A 5,634-nucleotide genomic window follows, 5' to 3' on the forward strand; every position below is an offset into this window, starting at 1 on the left:
GTTTCACAAATCACAAACAAGGAGCACTTCTTTATAATTCATTATTAAATCCAAATGCAAACAATTATCTATCTATTCTAATAAATAACTACCTATTTTTATCACTTGTCACTCTCATAGCCCTCTTCATCCTTTTTTTAACATTTAATTATATGATCCTTATATTTTAAGTTATTTCAATATATGAATTCAAGTTTATTTTTATTAAATGTAAATCATATTTGATTCATTCATTAACATTAATAATGAAAGATAAGAAAATGAGGAAATATCAAAATTGATGTTGTAGATCTATTAGAATAAATTTTAAAAATCATAGGTTATTAAAATCATAGTAAACTATAACTTGTTTTAAACTGGGATTGGAGCAGTCGTTCATAATTTTTTACATAAGATTAGTTTCAAATTTGAATTTAAAGTTTTCTCATATGTATTTGAACTCAAGAAAATATGTATTTTCTTAATTTCTCCAAACAATTTATATAAATATTGCAAAATGAAGAATACATATTATATATATCTTGGTGTTTAGCATTAAATCATTGAAGTTGAATATTATAATTATAATCCATATGAATAACGATTTAATATATGAATTATCTATCATTTATTTATATAACTTTTTTATGTAGTCTAAATGGTTATCAACAAGAAGATCAATATTTAATTTTCAATATTTTTCTTTCATAACTCAAACAAAAATGTTCCAGAAACATATATTTTATGATTTGATTTATATTTTGTTATACATTTAAATATATTTAATTTATTATGTCTTATAAGATAAATTACTTATTTAAAAGCATTCAAAATGTTAAACCAAAAAATATGTTTCAATCCCCCCTTTCCACTATAATCGCTTTCCAAATATCATTTAGGATATGGAAACCTAGAATATCGTTTTCATGATCAGTTATTTACATCATTTCAATATTATATTAACTTTAGTAATTTTATTTTTATACAAATACAACGATTTGAGGTTATGTTAATGTTACATGTTGGGTGAAACATAATTAAAGTGTCTAATAAAGTTTATATTCAAAATAATAAAGCTATACACAATTTTATTTTTAAAAAGTTACTGTTAGTTGAACATGAGTTTAAGGTTATTTTTTCTTTGTCATTTTCCACTCATATGAAATGAAACAAATTATTTTGTTATATTTAAATTTTGGGTTTTATCTGTTTCTTGATTATACAATTTCTAATTTTAATATATAAAATTAATTAAAATTTGTCATATACAGTATATTAATAACAACAAATAATTTATTATGATCAATCAATTTCAGATTCTAAAGACTCTAAGGATGATTATATCATCAAAGTTCAGGTAATCTGTTTTTTTGGAATAATCATGTTTTTTTTATAAACATGAGCGAATGATCTCAAATGACATCATATATATTAATTGATTAAAGGTATGACATTTCATGTGTATGAATATTTTTTTTTGTTAGTATCATGGATATATATTATCATTTATCTAGGGTCGTGGTATGTACTTGAATAACCTTATTTGTCACACAGATAACTATACATGGCTATATCAAGAGTTATAAGCAGATGTTACCTTAACAAGAGTTACAAGCATATATGGACAAAAGATTTTGACTTTTGATAAATAATGTATATCAACTAATACAATCACAAATTTAGTGTACAAGAAAAATTTTGCTTATTTGTAACATATTTGTGTAATGTTATTTATTTAATTTTTATATAAATTGTATTAACAATAAATGATGATTTTGCTGACTGTAATTAACTTCATAGTTAAAGTTTAAAATTTTTATCAATTACCCGTGTAATACGCGGGCCTCAAACTAGTAGAATATATATGTTGATGTTACCCAGCCTAATTTGTCTAGATTTAATTAGTCACATAACAGCTTTAATTACTCTCACTAGTGCACGTGTTACGGCAAATATTAATTTTAATATTCGAAAATTTGCTTTCTGATAATAATTTATACTTGTAACTTAACCAGTGACGCTTTTAATTTTTATTTCTGTTGCCAATAGAAATCTCGATCACTTGTAAGATATTTGTAGACTACACTTAATTTCCACGAAGATTGTATGTTCCCCATCTTACTAATCTATTAAATCAATACAATTTGCCACATGTCATTCTGCTAGGCTATCCACCTAGGCCTCCAACTCACCAAATTTCCATTTTGAGAGTCTCTATTATGATGCCATGTGTCATCTTAACCACAAAACTCCAAAAAACCCCCCCTCCATTTTCCATAACCCACAAACAATCCAATCAGTCATTTTTCTCTCTAATCTCTATACGAACATACTAAACCTAATCCGCCGCTACTATTCAACTCTAATTCCGGCCGTCATATTCCGACTTCTCCATTATTCACAATGTTATTCTTCACTCCCATATGTGAAAAGGTCTCCAATTGTTTGGATTCCGTTCAATTCATCGTTTGTCATAGAAGATGTATGAAGGTTTTTTTTTGCTCAATTGATGATTCGTATAACAGATCGATTCTCCGATGAACATATTAAAGGTAATTAACAAACGATTTTTGCACATAGAGATAGTCAATTATTATAATGGCATCCGATGAATATATTCCGGCCAGTTTGTTTTGTTATAATATCCAATGAATATATTCCGGCCACTTTGTTATAAACATATTTTTATGTTTAAAGAGATTTTCCGGCCAATTTGTTATTTTTTTTCTGTAGTCAACATTCATAATTGAATTTTCGTTTTCCGACCACTTTATAATTTATGTTGGATTTTCCGACCAATTTCCGTCCAATTTTTGATTTTTTTCCGGCCAATTAAATATGTAATTTAAATTACATATTAAATTATAATATTCATCTTCCAAATATATTTTATTCTATAATTAATTATAAATATTAATGTCCCTAACTGATTCCATTATTAGTTTACGTTTTGACTTTAATGTTTTATTACCTTTTATTGGGTTATGATCTTTAATCTTTAATTTAATATTCCTGAAATATTAGTTATAAAATTAATAATTTTTTATTAACATTTACTAATTACTAATTATAAATATACTAAATTTACTAAACTAAATATAATATTGATTTTAAAATTAAAATACATATTAAATTATAATATTTATCTTCCAAATATAATTTATTCTAGAATTTAATAAAAATATTAATGTGCATAACTGATTCCATTATTAGTTGACCTTTTGACTATAATTTGAAATTCAAATTCAAATTATTACCGACTATATTTAAAAGTTTGACTAAGTTAACTATAATTAAAGAAATAATTTATGTTTTTATATAATATTAAATAAAAATATATAACCGTATATAATCATAAAGTTTCTAAAATTTTATTAATATTTATTGAATTTAAATTTAGTAAATTTTGCTAAATCATAATAGTGATTTTTTAAAATTAAACAAAAAGTATAATATTGATTTTTCTAATATAATCTATTCTAGAAGTTTCTAAAAATATTAATCTACATTAATTTAATCCGTTATTATTCCATAATTTTATAATTTAATAATATTAATAATAATTGTCATTTTTACAAAAATTTAAATTCAAATATATTTAAAGGTTTGACTATAATAACGATAATTAATGAAAGAATTTGTGACAATCGTCAATTTCAGGTTAACTCCGTTAACTCAACTCCGTCAATTCAAACTTAAGATCACTAAATCTATAACGCACACTTCATTACATTTAAACTAGGGTTTAAATGACGCTTAACACTTACTACATGTGTAGTCTTTCGGGATTTGCACCGAAACGCAAACAAGTTGACGCAAACGATTGATGAATAAACGAAAAAACGTCAAAACAATAATTATGTGATAATTGTGTGTTAGACTTATGTGTTATTTGATAACATGGTTATAAACGTTAACTCAAGATGTAAACAAGTTAGTTTAAGCTAGGAAAAGTAATACTTAGAAGTGGAGGGGCCAAAGTGTAACATAGACTATTATAAATAAACATAATAACTAAACCCTAACTTATTATTATTCTAAACCCAAGTTCCGATCGGTCTCTCTCTTCCCTTGATCCTTGGCTGCCGTCCACTCTACATACACATTCAACCATCAAATCAAGTGTTTGATTGAAGAACTAGGTGCTAGGAAGGTATAATTGATCATCCTTCACATCCTTGTTAATTGATTTTGATGTTTGTTAGGTTAATTGTAAACCCTAACAGCCGATTTTGGTGTGTGTGTATAGTTATTATGATTGTTGTTATTTGGATGATGATTTGATAACTAGATTGAATCTTGTTGCATGTAAATTGTTGTGTCTTTGATTTGAGTTCAAACACAAACCCTAATCAAGTATGTAATATGTAATTGATGTGCATGGATGGTGTTTATGGAGTCTAGAGGGTCATATGAATGCATGATAATTCATAGGTTGTTAATATATTGAGTTTGAATGCAAACAGTTTCTGGACAGAATGTGTATTTGATGTTTAAGTGACTGTAACGAAGTGTAAACATGAAAATTGGTTGAGATTGTTGGTACTACAGTAAACTAGGCTGAGTCTAGTTTCTAAAGAATATAAACTTGTAATTTTTGGACAAGTAGAAGTTAACTTTTATGATTTTACAAAAACGTTGTGCAAAGCTGAGCTGTTAGACCTGCTGTTAGGTTATGTTGTAAATGTTATATCTCATGAACTACGAGACCAATTGGGTTGGTTCTACTTCTGGAAGTTGGCTCATTGAGTTAGGAACCAAACCCAAGTGGTCTTGCATTTATTGGATTTTTCGTTTAACGGGAATTGCAAATAACATTCTATTGCGCATGAATTTGACTGTTACGAGTTTGCTGTAATGATTTGATGATTGTGAGAAAACTATGAGGAATAAAAATGTAATAAAATATGTTCTGGAAACCTAAGACATATGTGCTTCTGTGATGATTTTTGGTAAATTAATTGAGATGCTATGATCGGTGAAATAGTACAATCTTTCTAGTAGGATTTCTGTCTCGGTGAAACAAGCTGCTGAGTTTTGTGAAAATGCATGAAATATGATACTTGCTTATTTATTATCGTGTTTTGAACAATTTGCCCTTGAGGGGAATGATTGCAAGATAATTGTTGTGTTTTGACTAAAATGCCCTTGCGGGGAATAACTGCTAATTGATTGTCATAATTTGACCAAAATACCCTTATGGGGAATAATGGCTAGTTAATTGTTATTTGTTGACCAAAATGCCCTTACGGGGAATAATTGCTAGTAATGTACGTTATGAATACATGACACGTATACGATTGCTTACACATGTGGTGTGTCACAAAAACACTTGTTAAAGTCACACACGATTCACAAACGAAACACGAAACATGTTATGTGCATAGGTATTATGTGCCGGGTCTAGAGACTCGATAATATTCCGACACTTAGAAAAATCTCTTTGTTGTTTTAGAACGTTAGAGAGAGTTTTTCGGTGACGCGCATCTTGGTGATTTATTTTGGGAAATTCTTCGCAAACAGTGAGTTTCACTTACCCCTTTTAAACTGTTTTAAACGCTTTTCACTTGGGGGAGATAACATACTCCGATAAACGCATTTAAGATTTTGTTAGTAAATTATATATCACTTGTAAAGGCTAAGTGGCAAACGAAA

This window comes from Bidens hawaiensis, unplaced genomic scaffold, assembly GCF_021521415.1.
Source record: "Bidens hawaiensis isolate Kalapana, Puna unplaced genomic scaffold, B.hawaiensis_p1.1 tig00017777_1, whole genome shotgun sequence".
NCBI classification, from domain to species: Eukaryota; Viridiplantae; Streptophyta; class Magnoliopsida; order Asterales; family Asteraceae; genus Bidens; species Bidens hawaiensis.